General features: G+C 48.2%; 1 long non-coding RNA gene across 2 annotated transcripts; it reads left to right on the top strand.

Moving 5' to 3' along the window:
- Window positions 1-11,300: 11,300 nt before the first annotated feature.
- LOC133237452 (uncharacterized) lies at window positions 11,301-20,458 on the top strand. Of its 2 annotated transcripts, XR_009733199.1 has the most exons (4): window positions 11,301-11,576; window positions 12,956-13,139; window positions 16,134-16,649; window positions 20,128-20,458. It is a non-coding gene; the product is annotated as an uncharacterized LOC133237452 (long non-coding RNA). The 2 variants fall into 2 exon arrangements; XR_009733198.1 differs by lacking the exon at window positions 20,128-20,458 and having other exon boundaries at window positions 16,134-16,916.
- The last annotated feature ends 200 nt before the right edge of the window (window positions 20,459-20,658 follow it).

Genomic DNA, 20,658 nt, shown 5'->3' with positions numbered 1-20,658 from the left:
TGGTTGGAACCATCAATTCAAGATGCCTCTCTGAGTAGCAGCCATTAAAAATAAATAAATAAAACCTGATACCCGCTTTACGTCTCTGGCTGTGACCACCCCTAAACCAGCTAGAATTACAAATACCCCAGCAGAAAACTCTCCCTGAAAACCAGACAGCCCTATCCTGTTTCCATAAGCATCTTATGATCACTTTATGTGGAGTAAATCCTGTACTCAAGCCAAAGGCTTAATGAAGACTCAGAAATCTACCATCTCAAGGTAGCCCCGATGTCACTGAACCAAGTGTTCCAGTCAGCTCAACACTTGCAAGCGCTCTCTGGTCTCACTGTGCTCCCTCTCCCGTCCCGTCGCTCCAGCTCTGTGAAACCCACCTCAACGCTGAGAGCACCTTAGGTCTGCGCTGGTGGTACAAGTGTGGAGATCCTTTGCTTCCAACATCCAACGGACTTTAACTCTCCTATACCCTTGGTCACCTGAACTCACGGTCAGGCTGCTCTTCTTCAAGATCAAGGAGCAAAATGACTTGTCCTTAAAGAAGGATGTTTGCTTCCTTTAAATACCAATGACTGTTGAATATGCTCTTTAAATATTTGAACAGGGTTGTGTTTTGTAACATCTTAATGTGTTTCTGCATCATGAATAATCTCTCCCATTCCGTTCCTAGCTCATCAACTTGGAAGGCACAGGACAAGAGTCAGACCTCGTGTGATTTGAAGCAGAGCTGAAGTTTCAGCTCAACAAGCCGAGGATAAAATGTGAAAGATGCTGAAGAGAAATCACTGTTGACAACACATTGTACCTGGCCGTCCAGCATTGTTTATCAGCATAATAAAATGTGCCAATACTTATCACCACTCTAAAATATGCACTAATAATAAATAGAGATAGAGGGCATAATATGGTCAATGATGAGATGTGGATTTATGGCTGCTGGGGAAAGAAAATAATGGGCTGCCTCCCAAAGGGCAGAATTGGCTCTGGATAACACTGAGGGTCTTTCTCCTTTGAAAAGCACCAGACAAAAATAGCATTGATTTTTTTTTTTTCTGCTGTTCTTATAAAATAATTTTTAAGACTAAGAAACAAGCAAGTATCTAGTATATATTTTTGACTCCACGTCTTCCAGCTTCATTTTTTGCACATTGTGTTGATGGTTAAAAGCTAATGGTTCTCATAAAAACAGGTAACCAATGGGCTTCGCTGATGGCTCAGACAACACAGAATCTACCTGCAGGTTTGACCCCTGGGTCAGGAAGATCCCCTGCAGAAGGGAACGGCAACCCACTGCAGTATTCTTGCCTGGAGAATTCCATGTACAGAGGAGCCTGGCAGGCTACAGTCCATGGGGTCACAAAGAGTCGGACAAGACTAAGCGACTAACACTTTCACTTTCAGGTAACCAACAAGGGCCCACTGTATAGCAGAGGGAGTTATACCCAATACCTTATAATAACCTATAATGGAAAAGAATCTAAAAAGGAATATAATGTATATACACATATATATATATATATGTTCTTCAGTCGCCAGGTCTTTGCTATACATGCATAGATATACATATATATGTATGTATAGCTGAACCACTTTGCTGTATACCTGAAGCTAACATATTATAGATTAACTACCCTGTGTACAAGACAGCAAAAGAGACACTGATGTATAGAACAGTCTTATGGACTCTGTTGCAGAGGGAGAGGGTGGGAAGATTTGGGAGAATGGCATTGAAACATGTAAAATATCATGTATGAAACGAGATGCCAGTCCAGGTTCGATGCACGATACTGGATGCTTGGGGCTAGTGCACTGGGACGACCCAGAGGGATGGTATGGGGAGGGAGGAGGGAGGAGGGTTCAGGATGGGGAACACATGTATACCTGTGGCGGATTCATTTCGATATTTGGCAAAACTAATACAATTTGTAAAGTTTAAAAATAAAATAAAATTAAAATTAAAAAAAATTTTTCAATGGATATTTAAAACAATCTGTTCTGCGTCATTGATATATTACTGGAGAGCTATACAGACCTAATTTTTATAAACTGAATTATCTGAGTATGCTGAAGTCATATGGTAGGTAAAGGAATCTTCTTATAGAAATAAATCAAATCACTTTTTAAAAAACTAATGCCTTTCTCTGGCGAACAGAGCTGCATGTTATACATGCCAATCATTAATATGACAAGTCATCAACTACAACACTGTTTTCCTCCATTCCTCAAAGAAAAGGCAAAGAAAGACATACAGTCACTTCTCCACTTGGTTTCCTATAACACTTGGATTTTCTGAATTTTCCTCAACTAAATATTCACTCTTAACTGAAGAGCCCAATGTGTAAAGGCTGCTTACCACCTATTGAGGACAAAGCCACAATTCCAAATTCCCTCTCCACGTGCAATGGCAGGTTGGAGCCACTCCATGAAAACAAATAGATGCCTTGCCCACACTGACTTAGGGTGAGCACTTCAGTCTGACGTTGAGGTTCTTTCATGTTGCGGCTAGAACTCAATATGCAAACATCATCACTGTCCCACCTTCCCTTCCCCTTAACAAACTTTCATCTCATTTTTGAAGCTTTGGAATACCGTGGCCTCTCATTCTTTTTCTAAACCAACAAAGCAGCATGCTCATTTCACATTTGATGTTTTGTTTGTTTTCTTATTACAGGTGAGTTGATTTGTATCTGCCGAGCTTTATCTCACTAAGTTTTAAGTTGACCTTCCCTGTAAATGCAATTTGGAATTCATTGTTTTTCTCTGTGATCCCTGATTCTAATAGAATGCAAAATGCTAGACAGATAGATCAATTCATTGGTCCAACTGGCATCATCATAATTCCGGTAGTTTCCACACGTAAATTTATAATCACTGGTAGAGGTAAAACTGTTCTAAACCAATCACCATCAGGGTAGAACTAACTCCTTTCTGATGCAACTGTATTTATCGCCTTATCTGTATTCCTCCCAAAACTAAAATGACACCTTTTACAATGGAAAGTCATAGCAAACAAGAGCAATAGCTAATTTTCACTGCACACTGACTCTGCTAAGCCTCGGATACATCCTCCTCTGTAATTCTCAGTCAACCTAGGGGATAAATTCTCTATACGGGCTTGCTCAGTTAGATGGTACCGGAGACAATCTGTCAGTCCTGAAGATGCTGCTATGTGCTCACAGGATGACAAGCTTCAGTCTTTTCTAATTAAATGACCACCCTACCCTCAAACACATTGGTTCTAAATAGGAAAAGGAGTATGTCAAGGCTGTATATTCTCACCCTGCTTATTTAACTTATATTCAGAGTACATCATGAGAAATGCTGGGCTGGAGGAAGCACAAGCTAGAATCAAGATTGCCAGGAGAAATATCAATAACCTCAAATATACAGATGACAACACCCTTACGGCAGAAAGTGAAGAAAAACTAAAGAGCCTCTTGATGAAAGTGAAAGAGGAGAGGGAAAAAGTTGGCTTAAAGCTCAACATTCAGAAAACGAAGATCGTGGCATCCGGTCCCATCACTTCATGGTAAATAGATGGGGAAACAGTGGAAACAGTGTCAGACTTTATTTTTCTGGGCTCCAAAATCACTGCAGATGGTGACTGCAGCCATGAAATTAAAAGACGCTTACTCCTTGGAAGGAAAGTTATGACCAACCTAGACAGCATATTAAAAAGCAGAGACATTACTTTGCCAACAAAGGTCTGTCTAGTCAAAGCTATGATTTTTCCAGTGGTCATGTATGGATGTGAGAGTTGGACTGTGAAGAAGGCTGAGTGCCGAAGAATTGATGCTTTTGAACTGTGGTGTTGGAGAAGACTCTTGAGAGTCCCTTGGACTGCAAGGAGATCCAACCAGTCCATCCTAAAGGAGATCAGTCCTGGGTGTTCATTGGAAGGACTGATGTTGAAACTGAAGCTCCACTACTTTGGCCAGCTGATGCAAAGAGCTGACTCATTTGAAAAAACCCTGATGCTGGGAAAGATTGAGGGCAGGAGAAGGGGATGACAGAGGATGAGATGGTTAGATGGCATCACCAACTTGATAGACATGGGTTTGGGTGAACTCCAGGAGTTGGTGATGGACAGGGAGGCCTGGAGTGCTGCATGCAGTTCATGGGGTCGCAAAGAGTCGGACACGACTGAGAGACTGAACTGAACTGAACTGAACCCTCAAAAGGATGCTGTGATGCATCTCAAAGACAAAATCTCAAATACGGACAGAGAGGGGGGCCCTGTGGAGTGTAAATACAGGAGAAAAGAGAAGAGTCAGAAAATCAGCTTAAAGCCTCATCCCCAAAGGGTAGGCGTGAATGCCCTTGAATGGCTTGGAGAGGCCCTCTAGGACCTTAGATTCTCTCAGTATCACAACTCCCTGTTCAAAAGGATGTGGTAGGCCCCCTTGGATGGAATAAAGGTGGTCCCCGCCCTAAAACCGGCCTCATTTTCTGGAGAAAACATGTGAATTCAGACATTGTGCTTAAGAGCTCTGACAGCAAGGCAAACACCTGACATCTGCCAGCTGGTCTCAGGGAGGCAGAGAGGGTGCCCGGCTCCACGCTTGGCCCCCTTCTCCTGATGGTGTCCTGGGGTGTGCCTGCAAGTGACTGCAGAGATTCTGAGTCCAGGGGTTGGCATCACGGGGCCCAAGCCTGGGGCTGAGCGGAGCAGGATCAGAAGAGGGAGGTGTTCTTGCAGCGGAGGTGTGGTGTGGACAAAGAACCCAGATCCAAGTACTCACAGCAGTTGCTGTTTCGTCACTCAGTTGTGTCTGAATCTTTGTGACCCCATGAACTGTAGCCCACCAGGCTCCTCTGTCCATGGGATTCTCCAGGCAAGAATAGTGGAGTGGGTTGCCATTCCCTTCTGCAGGGGATCTTCCCCACCCAGGGATCGAACCTGGGTCTCCTGCATTACAGGCAGATTCCTTACTGTCTGAGCCACGAGGGAAGCCCTCAGATAGTCTTAAGGATTCTGATAGTCTTCAGGATCCTTAGATTTCTCTAATCTCAAAACTGGGTATCTACCCTTGCTGCCCAAGTTTCAGATTGCCTTTCCTCCTCTGCCATAGACAGAACTGAAACTTGGAAGACAGGACGCTGCACCCCAGGTTTCTAACCCCCAAACACACCTCATTTACCGCCTAGTCAAGGCCAGTGGTTCCAGCAGTTCCCTAGGCAGGCCCTACCCTGGAGTTTAAAATCCCCCTCCTACAATATATATAGTTAGTCTTAATAAATAAATGACTTGGACCATGCATTATATATCACTCAAATCCACGAGGACACGAATTATGTATAATACATCGGCTGTGTAATTTATTTATTAAGCAAAACGTGAATTTTCCATGCTTGTGTTTGGAGGCCCAGTTTGTCACGCACAGTAAATGATGTATTCTTATTAGTCCCACTCAATTACCGAGTCATCCCTCTGTGTGCGCTGTATTTGTTAATGATAGTGCCACAGCACTGCGTTACAATACCTGTGATTTTAGTGATTCATAACCGCTCACTAAAACTGTGAAGATGATAAATTGACTGCTGTTGATTAAATGCCGCCAACAGTATGTTTCATATGTGTTTGTCGCAGTTAGGAGTTAAAGAAACAGCATTGCTCAGAATCATTTAAATATCTAATTAAGCCCAAGCCCTCACTCAATATAAAGAACTCACCGGAATACAAGAAGGAAAAATAAAAGAAAGCTCACTGGGGGACAAGGACGGACACACACCCCTCACCATCACAGACGGCCTCGTGGAGCACGGGGGACTGTCGTGTTACAACTGGAGACGGCCGTGGCTCGCTCCCTCTGCTCACCGGCAAGGCTCTGACGCCCTGGTCCTGCCTCTGGGATTAGTCTTGGGCTGCGGAGGACTTCCGTCACACCTAAGGAAGCTCTGGGTGATGGCCTTTGAAACGGGAACAGATTCACGGGTGTCGCGAGAAGGGGGCTGATACAGGAGGGGGAATTTTCCAGCAGCTAGCATCCCTTTGGCTTTCGCTGCAGCAAAGGGGCTTTTTAAGGCTTCCTCGTGACAAATGGCAGCAGAAAGGAAAATACCATTTCAAACAAAGATTAATTATCTTTATGGCTTCAGCTAACTTTTTCTCCCCTTAGATAAATCCACGTAGCAGGCATTACAGCTAAAACTCTCGGCAGGTAGCAGTAGCCCAAGCACAGGGCATGCTCCTGTGCCAACGCTGGGCTCCTGACTCAGGATTGTGCCGACAGATACCCTGTGAAGCTCGGTAACCTTACTGAGACCTCCCAGGAGGTGTTTATTTTCTTCTTTTGCAATTCTGAAATCAATTGAGACGTATGAGCAGAAGGCACATGACTTCTTTTGGAAATCAGTCTTCCTAAATCAGACCATGTCTCCAGAATGTTGGAAGCGGAGAGTCAAACAAACAAAAGGGAAAAAAAATAAGTGGATGATTGTGAATTTTGGAATTTGCATCTTTCAATTGGGTTGAAGACAATTCTTTGTTTTCTTTTAAAGAATAATTTCTATTGGAGTCTAGTTGATTTACAATGCTGTGTTAGTTTCAAGTGTACAGCAAAGTGAATTAGTTAAACATGTATCCACTCTTTTCTAGATTATTTTCCCATAAAGGTCCTTATAGAGTATTGAGTAGAGTCCCTTGTGCTATAGTGCTATACAGTAGGTCCTTATTTGTTATTATTTTACATATAGTGGTGTGCATGTGTCAATCCCAAATTATCCCTCCCCCCTTTCTCCCTTGGTAAACATGAGTTTGTTTTCTACATCTGTGATTCTATTTCTGTTTTGTAAACAAGCTCATTTATAAAGATAAAATCCTGGGTAATGTCCCCATGGTGACTTTGCCTTAAAGCATTATTTTAAAATTAAGGTGGAACATCTATCATTAGCCACATAACCCATAACTGGCCATGAAGAAAGCACTGTGTTCTCTACTGCCTTTGCAAAAGCCAATTTCACTCTTAAAACCCAAACTCAATAGATAAGGAGATGCTGAAATCTTAGAACTTTGAATGGCTCACAGTAACGGTCATGGTAAAAACTTTACAGGCATAACTGAGGTCGTTTTAAATTTCTAGACCAGAACCCAGAGCTTAACACATATGAATCAATTTAAACAGACTTAGTCTTGAAAGTTGGGATGATTTTCTTGATGTCAAAAATCCCCAGGGCACTCTTAAAGGCATTTACAATTTTTATTCCCACATCTGAAAGCGATTCCACGGGGTCCTGATAACAAAGGTCTCAAGAATCTTTGAACCCTTACTAGTTCCTGGATCCTTAAATGGAATGTCCCCCACGGCCGTCACAGTCAGTCACTCACCTGTTTATAGGCTTGTGCTTTGTTGTACTCGCTTCTTACTTGCAGTCAACCACAGAGTAAGGTTATGAATTTTGTTATCTGAGGATAGAAAGGCAAGGCCACGCAGATTCACTGGATGGTAGGAGGCTGCCCAGGTGAGAAAGGGCTTCTCCAAAGGGATGTTCCTTCCAAGTGACGCTGCGGTGAGGGCTGTGGGGAGAGCCATGTCTTCCCGTCTTCTGAATGAGCTGTGTGACTTGGGGCATCTGAGATTCGAGATTTCAAAACTGACAAAACTGGGCTTGAGGACAGTCCTGGTTCCCATCCTCACCTCTCCTTTAGGACCCAGACCCTTTGCGGCACCAAGACCCCCAGTCTGCACTGCAGCATGCCCTGACCAGCTCCTGGTGCCACAGCGGCCCCCAGCTCTCAGGTGTCAGCGTGGGTCCAGGCGCAACTTGGGTGGCCTCCCAGCTACGAGTCGTTCCAGAAGCTCCTATCGCGATGTGACTGAGTCCCTGCCCAGCAGAACACCTGCACAGCTTGTGATGCTCGGGGGCCCCCAGGCTCCCTCTCCTTCTGCGGTCCCATCTCACCTGGTCTGCAGGTGAAGAAGCCTGCTCCCTCCCCACACCTGCAGCAGGTGCCCTTTGAATCTCTCCTCTGTCAGTGTGATTTCTTTAACCTCTAATATCTACAGGGATGCTCTTATGAGCGAGAAGCAGACAGACAAGGCACGTTGGAGGTGAAGGACCTCCATAGAAACACCAAGCTTTCCACTATTCTTTCAGCCCCTGTAGCAGGAAGACGTAGTCATGCAGGAATTTTCTAGCAACTTCTCCTTTATCAGCAATGCCTCAGACCAATCTTTCTCAGGCCTTTTGCTTTCTCTACCAAACTTGTGGAAGAACTTTTAAATATAAAGTAGCGCAATGGGAAAAAAAACCTGAATTCGATTCATTGAAAACCCCCAAAGCACAAAGTACTGACTTACAAGAGCGCTGTGGTTTTCCACAAATAAAGCTGTTAACTAGACCTCCTGTGAGACAATCTCTACAGTGAAACGGAGATAGAAAATTTCTCAAAAAAAAATTGTTCAGTGGTAAAAAGTACATCAGTGGAAAAAGAATCCCTTTTACCAACCTCTTATGATAGGTATATAATTAGAAGATGTCTGTTTTACCTTCCAGCTGTGCAGAAAAGCAAACAAAAAACATGGGGCTTCTAGTATTATAAGCTGATTTTATAAGAACAATAATGATTTTTTAAAGTCCTTTGGAACAATCATTTTGCTAGTCCTTCAGTAAAGTTCTCAAGCATCATTTTTTAAATAAGCTTTTGCTAAAGACTTCAGGTTTCAAACTGAAGGGAGCTGGAGTGCTTCCTTATTTCATGAGGATCTGGAGTTGCAGGGACCTCCCTCCCGAGGGTCCCTGGATGTTGTCTGGAGGGGCTCTGAGGCAGTCTCCCACATTTCACAGGTGTGGAAGCAAGGTTTGATGTCTGGACAACGCATCGACAGTGCCCCCTGAGGTGACCTTGGCCCCACACTGGGTTCAGCTCCTCCACCTGCTGGGGTGGGACTGAGGCCACCTGTAGAGCAGAGGTGATCATGTTTATTATTTCTTTTTCTGAGCTCCAAAATCACTGCAGATGGTGACTGCAGCCATGAAATTAAAAGACGCTTACTCCTTGGAAGGCAAGTTATGACCAACCTAGATAGCATATTCAAAAGCAGAGACATTACTTTGCCAACAAAGGTTCGTCTAGTCAAGGCTATGGTTTTTCCAGTGGTCATGTATGGATGTGAGAGTTGGACTGTGAAGAAGGCTGAGCGCCAAAGAATTGATGCTTTTGAACTGTGGTGTTGGAGAAGACTCTTGAGAGTCCCTTGGACTGCAAGGAGATCCAACCTGTCCATTCTGAAGGAGATCAGCCCTGGGATTTCTTTGGAAGAAATGATGCTAAAGCTGAAACTCCAGTACTTTGGCCACCTCATGCGAAGAGTTGACTCTTTGGAAAAGACTCTGATGCTGGGAGGGATTGGGGGCAGGAGGAGAAGGGGACAACAGAGGATGAGATGGCTGGATGGCATCACTGACTCGATGGACATGAGTCTGACTGAACTCTGGGAGTTGGTGATGGACAGGGAGGCCTGGCGTGCTGCGATTCATGGGGTCGCAAAGAGTCGGACACGACTGAGTGACTGATCTGATCTGATCTGATCTGAATATTGAGCAAAGTAACACAATATTACACACCACGAGTGCAAGAAAGAAAAGAGAGAGAGCAGAGATTAAGAGGAAGCGGACCCAAGCATCGGAACACTTTTGAGTGAGCACCAGGCAGCACAGCAACATGTTATTTTTTACTTCTTTGAGATTTAACATTAGAAGATGCGGTGTTTCTGGGGCCCTTGGAGGTCAACCATAGTGAGGGGAATAATACTTTCCAGATGAAGCAGTAAAGACCAGTACACACAATAGAGTCAATACAATTGAAGAATTGAAGGAAGATTGTGTAAGAAGACCTTAGTTACATAATTACGGCAAGTATAACTTGCACACTTTCTTCTTATAAGCGTCTATAATACCACATCTAACTGGCTGAGTAAAGGATAACAAAAACACGAAAGTCATGAGAAAGAGAGATAATGAGAGAATCTAAAATGCAAAGAGGAAGGAGAAAGAAAAGAAAAGAGGGTAAAGAGCAGGAAAGGAAAGAGAAGCATCCTGAAAAGGCTCTTGCTGCCATCAGCAGGGCAGGATGGATACTGTTTGGGGCGTGGAAAAGCAGCAGAGACCAAGAGCAAGTCACGAGCTCCTCACGAAGTGGGTAAGAAGACAACCATTGTCTGAAACCTCCTGTGCAGGAAGGTCTGAAAATCCTACTGAAACGTCCTTGGCAGAGAAGCAGTTCAGGACAACCACCCACCCAGGCTTTGCTCCCAAGCCCGATGACACCTGTTCAGTGTGGAAACAAAACCACTGGTGGTAGAACAAGCAAGAAGCACAGAATCACTAAGCTGGGGAGGGAGGGTTATTTTTACATCAAGCCAGAGGCATTTTTTAGACTCAAAGTAGAGAAATGAACTGAACTGCTCAGTCGTGTCTGACCCTTTGCAACTCCACGGACTGCAGCATACCAGGCTTCCCTGTCCTTCACGATGTGGAGTTTTTTCAAAATCATGTCCATTGAATCAATAATGCCTTCCAACCATCTCATCCTCTGTCATCCCCTTCCCTTCTGTCCTCAATCTTTCCCAGCATCAGGGTCTTTTCCAGTGAGTTGCTCTTTGCATCCGGTGGCCAACGTATTGGAGCTTCAGCATCAGTCCTTCCAGTGAATACTCAGAGTTGATTTCATTTAGAATTGACTAGTTTGACCTCCTAAGTCCAATACGAAGGGTCTAATTGAATCCTCAAGTGAGTTTGCAATTAGGTACAGTCGTTACTACAAGTGGAAAATCTAAGATTTGCTGCCCTTTGCAAAAACATGCATGAGGCCATACAGCAAGCAGGAGGCAGAACCTTGATATCTGTCTGTCTGGCTCCAGCGCCAGAGCTGTTAATCACTGTTCTACACTGACTTGTATTCAAATAATTTTTTTATTAAAACTGAGTCTGTGCCAAGCCATCTGGGAAAGCCTGGTTTCATCCAGAATCTTCTCTGCTGTTGGGCATGGGTGACAGTCCTACAGAAGCCGTATCAGGGTGAGATGCAGACGAGTAAGACCAAAGTCACTGCACCAGCCTGAGTCAGGCGGGAGCAGACCTGGAATCCCAGGCATTGGGGAAGGACTCCATGATGCTTCTTCAGCTCAAATTTCACCGTCAGTGAAGAGGAGGGGCTTACATCTGAGAGGACCACCACCTTCCTGTCCAAGGAACCATTCTTGCGTTTGGACGCTTAGAACACAACCCTGAGCCACAGCGTTTTACTCACTGAAACTTTTTTTTTCATGTTCCTTTCTACTTCACACTGGGACTTCCCTGGTGGCTCAGATGATAAAGAATCTGCCTGCAATGTAGGAAACCTGGGTTCAGTCCCTGGGTCAGAAAGATCCCCTGGAGAAGGGCATGGCCACCCACTCCAGTATTCTTGCCTAGAGACTCCCATGGACAGAGCAGCCTGGCGGGCCACAGTCCATGAGGTCACAAAGAGTGACTAGCACAACTTCACATGGATAATCAGCCTCTCCCAGACACGACCTTGGGCCTCTGAGAGATAACACAGCTGGAGCAGCTAAGGCAGTAAATGGCCCATCAGCATGGTGAGAATCACAGGGCCCCGTCACCTCCCCAGCGCAGCCCCAGGAGGGGTAGCTTCCGTTTCTCCTCCAGCCCCCCGTGGTCATCCCCAGAGAGCACAAGCCTTGGGGACCTATGGCAGCAGAAACCAAGCACCCTGCCGCCACTGAGCATGGTGAAAGACGAGCCCTAACCATGAGCCCCATGGGGACTGGGGACGGGGCGGCGCAGGGTCCGGTCTCCCTGAGCAGGACGCGGGCGCCCCGGGCCACGCCGACCAGCCCTGCCCCTCCATGTGCGGTCGTGCTGAGGAGGAGCCCACCATCTCGCCCCTTGCTTTCCCTTCTCCCGCTCTCCTTCTCCTAAGAAGGGAGGGCGGAAGCAGGGCGGCTTGCAGGGCGGCTCTCTGGCCCCCGGCGTCGCGGGCCTGTCCTCGCGGTGTCCTTCCCCGGCCCCGAGTCACGCATCAGTCATCTTGTCACATTGAACTCCAGATGCTCCTACCCTAGAGAATGCTCTGACTCCGGCCATTTTTCTTCATTCTCACTAACAATTTGGTAATGAAATATTGATTTTTAGTTAGATTCATATTGATGCTATTAGGTTTGCATTGATAAATCATGCCGGGCTCCTGTCTGGGCGGCCAGAGAGTGCTACACTGAGCCCTGGAGATTACAATCAACTCATTGATGTGTTAATTTGATGGATTTTTTCGTTCTCTGAGAAGGAGTGGGAGGGTGCAGGGAGATTTTTCAGCACAGCCCTGGTAAAGTTTTCACAGTGAGATCTGGACAGTCATTGCTGGCTTCACGGTGCGTGTTAGCCTCCGAGGAAGAGTCCTCAGGCTTGTCTGGCCGGAACTCGCAAAGCAGGGCGGGGGCTGCAGGGGCGGGAGGGTGGGGTGGGGGCGGAAAGGGGTGACAGGCCTAGCGACACCGTGGTGGGTGGGGGAGGGGAGGGGTCATTCCAGGAAATTCTAATTAAACCATTTAGAGGCCATCATGGCAGAGTGCGTCCATCTCTAGAGGCCCCGTGTACAGTCCACCCCAGGAAAGCGGAGGTGGGCTGGGGATGCAAGTGGCCAACCTGCAGGCAGGCTTGACCCCCCTCCCCTCTGGCTGGCTGACTGCCCCGGTGGTTTTGGGGACATTTCCCAGGTTCTTTCCCCTGCAAAGTGCCACTTAGCCAGCACTGTCCTCGGCATCTGCCATCTACTTAGAACAGCCCCTCGATCTGATGTACGGTCTTGGGCAGACATAATGCCCATCACAAGGGGCAGGGCTCGGCTGTACCAAGGCACGAATTATGATCTTCAAAGACCCCGGGCCTAGCGGCTCCGGAAAGAAAGGGCTCTGAAAATGCTTAGGCCGAAAGTCATTGTGTTCTCTTTTGTTGTTTGAAGCCGAATTATTTCACATTCAAACTTGATGTGCTTCTCGTTGGTGAGCTGTCCAGCCCCTTCCCTTCGCTGGGCACCAAGGAGCAGCTCACATCCACCGTTCCGAGACATTCACGTGTGTACACAGGTGTGTGCCTGCATGCAAAGCAAACACAAGGCCTGCCTTCTGAAACAGAGACGCTCAGAGGTAAAGGGAGAGAGCCCTCCAGAGCCCTGACGTGTGTGGCGAGGCAGCCGCTGGCCTGGTCCAGTCATGGGAAGGAGGAAGGGATCTATCTGTCTGCTTCCTTCACCTCAGCACTCTGAGAGCTCGGACGGCCCACTGAGAGCCTACCGTCCACTCCAGGAGAGTGCATGGAGGGGCTCTGCTGTTAAGACAGGGGCGTGGGCTCCCCCGAGGCCAGCATGTGGGGTCAGCGTGGGGTCAGCTCTTTTCCAGGTTAGCCTAGTCTCTGTCTCTGCAGAGGGACAAGGGCAGATCAAGAGGGGCTGCACTTCACAGCTCCTTGTCACCCCAGGATACTCTTGGTGGCCTAGGCAAGGCTCAGCATTCAGAAAACTAAGATCATGACATCCAGTGCCATCACTTCATGGAAAATAGATGGGGAAACAATGGAAACAGTGAGAGACTTTATTTTCGGGGGCTCAAAAATCACTGCAGATGGTGACTGCAGCCATGAAATTAAAAGATGCTTGCTCTTTGCAAGAAAAGCTATGACCAACCTAGGCAGAGTATTAAAAAGCAGAGATATTACTTTGCCAACAAAGGCCCATATTGTCAAAGCTATAGTTTTTCCAGTAGTCATGTATGGATGTGAGAGTTGAACCATGAAGAAGGTTGAGCACCGAAGAACTGATCCTTTTGAACTGAGTTGTTGGAGAAGATTCTTGAGAGTCCCTTGGACTGGAAGGAGATCAAACCAGTCAATCTTAAAGGAAATCAACCCTGAATATTCATTAGAGGGACTGATGGTAAAGCTGAAGTTCTAATACTTTGGCCACCTGATGTGAAGATCTGACTCAGTGTTAAAGACCCTGAGGCTGGGAAAGATTGAAGGCAGGAGGAGAAGGGGACGACAGAGGAGGGACAAGATGGCTGGACAGCATCAGTGGTTCAATGGACATAAGTTTGAGCAAGCTCTGGGAGATGGTGAAAGACAGGGAAGCCTGGTGTGCTGCAGTCCATGGGGTCACAGAGTCGGACATGACTGACCAACTGAACCACAACGAAGGCAAGGCTTGGGAGAGCAGAAGCTTTATAAACCACAGATCCTTTCAAGACTACAGCCATAAATAGCCACTTTAAGTTTCCAACTGTCATCACCCACTCCTAAGCTCTCCAGGGTTCCCAGTTTCAATCCCCTCCTTCCTTTGGAAGGCTGGTCTCCTGCCACTCTGGAAGGAACCAGCTCTAGTCTCAGGGACAAACCATGAGCCCCAGGGTTCCAAGCTTGACCGCAGGCCCAGGTGCTACCTGCAAAAGCATCTGAAAGTGAAAGTCAAAGTCACTCAGTCATGTCCGATTCTTTGCGACTGAATGGACTATACAGCCATGGAATTCTCCAGGACAGAATACTGGAGTGGGTAGCCTTTCCCTTTTCCAGGGGATCTTCCTAACCCAGGGATCGAACCCAGGTCTCCCACATTGCAGGAGGACTCTTTACCAGCTGAGCCACAAGGGAAGCCCAAGAATACTGCAGTGGGTAGCCTATCCCTTCTCCAGCAGATCTTCCCAACCCAGAAATTGAACTGGGGTCTCCTGCATTGCAGGCGGATTCTTTACCAACTGAGTTACCAGGCAAGTCCTGCAAAAGCATTTCATCAGTAATAAAACACTGGCCAAGTCAGAAGGCGTGCTTGCATCAGGAGAGCTCAAGGTGCTGGGGAGATGAAGACCTTTCTGAAGGACCATTCCTGTCAGGACCTGTAGTTTTCCCTTCTAGGCAATGGACCCTATGTGGGAAACCAGGCCCCGGAGGAGTGAGCAGACCATGTCTCAGGTGGATCGGTAGCCGGGACGAACGGGGCTCTCTTACTCCAAGGGGAACCCTGAGAATCCATGCAGGAAGGTCCTGGGTCATAGCTCTTCCCAATGTCAACACGTCTTTCTTTGAACCTGTGAGTGACTAAGGTTATAGCTCATCCTCACCTCCTCAAATGCAACCAATGCCTGAACCCTGCCTCCCCCAGCCCAGCCCCAAAGAACACAGGGGTCTCCCCAAAGAGGCCACTCTGCTCTGCTCACACCAGGACACTGCAAGTCCAGCTGAAAAGAAATTATAAAACCCTGGACGAGTAACCTCATTAAGCTCCATCTCTGTGAATCGCATGTCAAAGAGAACTCTCTACTCAACAGTGTAAAACCACCTTTATCGCTTGTTTCCTATCAGTGTTAACGGTTACGCTAAACACACACATGGGCTAAATTTACAGTCTCCTGGGTGGATCCACCATCTACATCAATAACTCTCATTTAAAGGAAGATCAAATCTCCCATCTCAGTTTGGCCATAATTCCCCAGAGAGAAAGCAGCTGTCCACACCCAACTCCCTCCCTTTCTTCCACCTGCTCTCTTTGTGGGACCTCCGCTCACCCACGAATGCAGAATACGAGTCTATGCTCCCCACAGTCTTCTCCACCCCCAAATCGCATTGTCTACATTATGATAGTCCACTCCTCGCTCAGTCTCCAAATCTTAGCCCTTCCTTTTTCCAATCTGTTCGTACTGTTGGCACACCATAGATGTCCCTTAAACCTAAGTTTCATGGCTGTCTCCTCAAAAACACAGTTTCTCCCCTCACCTGTAATTTCACACTCTGACCTCCCCCCTGGATTCGAAGTCCTCCATGAGTTGGTGCCAAGCCCCACCGGCCCTTTCCTCCCTGCTCAGCATCCCACATCCACCAGATGAGGCATCTTTCTGTAAAATCAATGTCCTCCATCACCCTGGGCTCAAGTGTAGGGATCTTGATTTTGTTCTTCATTTCACTGTGGGGCCTTTTGTATGCATGCATGCTATGTCGTGTCCAACTCTTTGTGACCCCATGGACTGCAGCCCACCAGGCTCCTCTGTCCATGGGATTCTCCAGGCAAGAATACTAGGGTGGGTTGCCATTTCCTCCCAGGGGATCTTCTTGACCTAGGGATTGAACCTGAATCTCTTGTGTCTCCTGCACTGCAGATGGATTCTTTTACCACTGAGCCACCAGGGAAGCCCTGGCATCTTGTACAAATTCCTGAAGGAAACTACGATTCAGAGAATCAATCTGCAAAATGCGCCTTCCTCCCTGTATCACTGAGAACACTGACATGAGGTTATTCTGCACGTACAACGGCTGCAGAGGGGCCCAGCGGACTGTACACCCTGATGCAGCCTGGCCCCTTCCCTGACTCAGCCACCCTGCAAGAGACTTTTCCTCTCAAGTTAGACAAGCATCTCCATCTCGTCCCTCCAGGAAGCCTTCTCCTTCCAGCGCACTCAAGCTCGCTTGGACCTCAGGCTTCTCCAAGCTCTTGTTTTGCTGAGCAGAGGTCGAGGAGCATTCCAGAACAGCAGCAGGGAGCACAGGTGAGGCCACCGTCAGCCTCTGCCGCATCTGTGATGCCAGACCCGGCAGGTGTGATGCTAATGGACCAAGGCGGCCGCCCAGGTCCCGTGGACTTGACGCGGTCCTGCAGTGCTGTTTCGTATCTGAAGGTGGGTCTTTAGACAATCTCCCGAGTGTGGTTGGTTTCTGATACATTTCATGTCTGACTTCTCTTTTAAAACTTGCAGGAGGGTAAGGCTTAGAAGCACGTGCTCTGGAGCCAGACTGCTTGGGTTCAAACCCCAGGGCTACCCCATGCTCCTGTGCAATTTCAGGTGAGCTCCTCAGCTTCTCTGTGTTTTCCTTATGAACAGCAAGAAGACCCTAACGTACGTACCCCTCAGAGTTGCTATGAGCATTAAATGAGTTAATACCCATGCCGGACTTGGAACAGGGCCTGGAACACCAAGGTCACTATCATCTATGTGTCCATTTTTTTCTGGCAAGTGGGACCCTCATTCTTGCTTAGGGGGAGTTTTGAGGGGCTGCAGATCCTGCTTCCTTTAGACTGATGGTGCCCACTTCTGTAATATCTGGTCGGGGTCCCTTGGACATTACTCCTGTGGCCATCATAGGCAGCGAAGTGTGCCACCCGGGACGTCAGAAGTGCCCCTGGGGACGGCATGGCCGGACGCGGCGCTGGTCCGGGAGCATCACCCCGGGTGTCGGTCCGCAGCCTGAGGGGCCCAGGAAGGAGGAGAGCTGAGGGGGCTGAGATCAGGCTCAGGGCTACGAGTCAGCGAGCACGGAGACAGGCTGGTGAGGACACGGTCCTGCTGAGGAAGCGGCGTCAGGCCACGGAGGCCCCGGGAGCAAGGCAGTCTGGCTGTGCGCTCTCACAGAGAAAAGGCGGCAGGAGAGAGGCCAGCAGCGCAGCCAGTTTAGAGATCTGGGAGTCAGGATGGAAGAGGGGGCCCCGGAGGAAAGAAAGCCAGCACCCTGCCAAGGCCGGCACAAGGGAACCAGCCAACAACTGGCTGAACCTCGGCTCAGCCCCAGACGCCTGTGAGTGAGTCACGGCAGAAGGTCAGCCTCGTGTTCTGACCTGGCGTTCCCCTGCTTTGATGATCTGCTCCCAGGATAAGCTGGCAGGGAGCACAGGACAGAGGAGGCCACCACCCCCGACACGGGCCACACACCAGGGCCACAGCCTCAGGGCTGGAGCCTACAGAGGTCTGTCAAGGTCTGCATCCATGGTGGACATCACACAGATGAATCCAGGCATCTAAGCGATGTCTTGGGTGCTTCTCTGGTGCCTCCATTGGTAAAGAATTGCCTGCAATGCAAGAGACCCAGATTCAATACCCGAATGGAGAAGATCCCCTGGAGAAGGAAATGGCAACCCACTTCAGTATTCTTGCCTGGAAAATCCCATGGACAGAGGAGCAATTTCTTAATCAGCCACAAACAATTCCCCAGGGCCAGAATACAAGCTCCCTCTGTAATATAGAAGCAAATCCAGCTGACGTGTTTCCTAAAATCTCACAACAATCCGCAAAGAAAATATAAGTTGCTATGTAAGGCTTAGGGCTAAATAGTCACTTCCAAAATAGCTGACCCTACTTAACAGAACAGGAATTTCCAAGTTCCAGAAAGTTATACGAATTGCAGATTACCTTGTTTTCAGGGGGAGGCAGGTTTCATGGTCCCACCTACTTTGAATTTTACCCACACCCCAGGAAGTTTTTCTCTAGGCAAAGGAGGACAGAGTATACCCAATAAAACTTTTTAATTGAAAATCATTACCAAAGGGCTTTCTTCTAAGACAAGTAGGCTCCAGACCTACAATCTCTGTCCTCAAATTGTGACTTTTTGTAGCTTTTCCTGGCAGGGGCAGGTCAAGGCGTCTGACAATGGCGGGTTTGACTTCAAGGCCTGCTGACAATTCCTTATCTGACAAAAATAACTTCTTTCATGGGGAATTTGAGAATCTAAAAATTGACGAGCGAGCCTGCTCTGTGGGAGGTGAGTACAGAGCTCCGCTGAGGAGGCCCTAACGCTTAAGAAGCCCCTTGGATGTCCCCAGCCGCACCTCAGGCCTTCTGCTGGTGCTCACGATCAAGGGCTTTGTCCCGAGAGCAAGGCAGCTCTGTGGGGGTGCGTGTTCTGTATTTAGCCCGGTGCACACCTGTTAGCATGTTGACACCACTTTCAGAAGGCTTTTTCCCAATGCACCCCTCCCTAGGGGGAAGCCTCTCCCTGACATCCGTGGCAGCTCCGTGGGGCTCATTCTGTGAAACAGCCTTCCGCATGAGGCTCTCTCTGACCCCACCTCCCCCAACTGTCTGCATTTCCGGTGTCCCAGTTGCAGCAGGACCACAGCAGCACGTGAAGGCCCCCGTGCACCCCGGGGGGACAGGTGATCTGCAAGCCTGGACTTTCACTTTCTTTGCCTCCAGGAACTAAATCCAAGATGTGTGTGTGATTGTTGCTCAGTCCCATGGACTGTAACCTGCCAGGCTTCAGGCAAGAATATTGGAGTGGGTAGTCATGCCCTTTTCCAGGAGATCTTCCTGATTCAGGGATGGAACTCAGGTCTCTCGCCTTGCAGGCAGATTCTTTACTGTCTGAGCCACCAGGGAAGCCCAAGAATACTGGAGTGGGCAGCCTATCCCTCCTCCAGGGGATCTTCCTGATGCAGGGATGGAACCCAGGTGTTCTGCCTTGCAGGCAGATTCTTGACCGTCTGAGCCACCAGGGCATCCAACTTGATGACGAGCAATTCCAAACCCACACACACCTCAGGTCCCAGTGGCCTCTGCAGCCAGCTCTTTACCTCCTTAATTTCCTGGCTATCATGTGTCATTCCTCTAGAAAAGTCCAAGAGGTGAAAAGTGGAAGTCGATGTCAGAGCTCTGGATGGTAAGGAGCCCAGGAGCAGAAAAGACCCTGAGCACGGAGGTCAAGGTCCTCCACAGAGAAGGCGATGCTCAACATCTCTCCTGGCTCCCACCTCCCCTCCAGCACCCGAAACAGACGGCCAGGTCCCCGCCTAGGCCTCGTGCCCCACTGGGCACGAGCTTCCTTCCCATCTGCCCGCTGAGCAGCCAGTACTGCTCCTGAGGACTTGGAGCACAGGCCACCGTTAGCAGTGGTCACGCACCGGGAGGGGGTGCTTCTGCTCCAGGGCTGATGGAGTTGCCTCTACCTGCCAGCTCCGTGTCTTCTCTTGTCCTCTCTTTCCATCATTCCAATCAGGCTTGGGTCTCACCAGCCACCAAAACCACTGCGAGGACCACGAAAGCCCGAGGAAGCCGCGAACCCAGCCCTGCCCGCCTCTGCCCTGACCAGCGGCTGCCCCGGCCACGCCCCCCTTGCCCCTGGCCTTCTTCCCTCCGCGTCCGGCCCTCCGTGCCACTTGCTCCCCCTCTTCTTGTGGGTCCTCCTCTGCAGGCCCCCCGGCCAACTCCCCCGCACCTCCTGGAATTCCCACTGTTGAAATTCCTGGGTCCCCGAGCTTGGTCTCCTCACATGCACGCTACACCCTGGGCCACCGGTCCCCGTGTCTCAGCTCGAGATGCCATCGAATGGCCTTGGCTCATGAGTCTAGCTTGACCCCTCTGCTTCTCTCACTGTACTTGGTTACAGCGGCTGGAGCAAACTCACCCCTCGAAGACAACGGTATTAACTCTCAGAGCATGAAGTTTCAACTTTAAACCATCGACATTCAGAGTCTGGAGTCAGAGGCGCTGTCTTTCACCTTTCCAAGGAAATGGTTGCGAAGGAGACACATTTATGCCCCTGAAGGGCATCTGCTCATTCTTCACCCAAATCCAAACACCAGCTATTTCCATCCTACAGCTGATCACTGGCTTCAATAATCAGTTCTACCATTAAAAGGTTCTATCATAAATGGAAATTTCTCATCATAATTAATGACTAAACGACATTTTGCACTGAACTGACCAATGAAATTTGTTTATTCATTTCTTTTATTCTTTCCTTTACTACTTACTTTCCTAGAGAAGATGAGGATGGGTCTTGAGTTAAAACTCCTGACCTTTACATGACCCTTGCCAACTATTCAAACACAAAAAGCCATAAAAAAACTATTATGGGTCAATTTAGCAGAAATCCAAAAATTCTCTCTCTCTCTTTTTTCTTAGCTACTGAAGAAAT

This window comes from Bos javanicus, chromosome 24, assembly GCF_032452875.1.
Source record: "Bos javanicus breed banteng chromosome 24, ARS-OSU_banteng_1.0, whole genome shotgun sequence".
NCBI classification, from domain to species: domain Eukaryota; kingdom Metazoa; phylum Chordata; class Mammalia; order Artiodactyla; family Bovidae; genus Bos; species Bos javanicus.
This window is presented reverse-complemented; position numbering and strand designations above follow the sequence as displayed.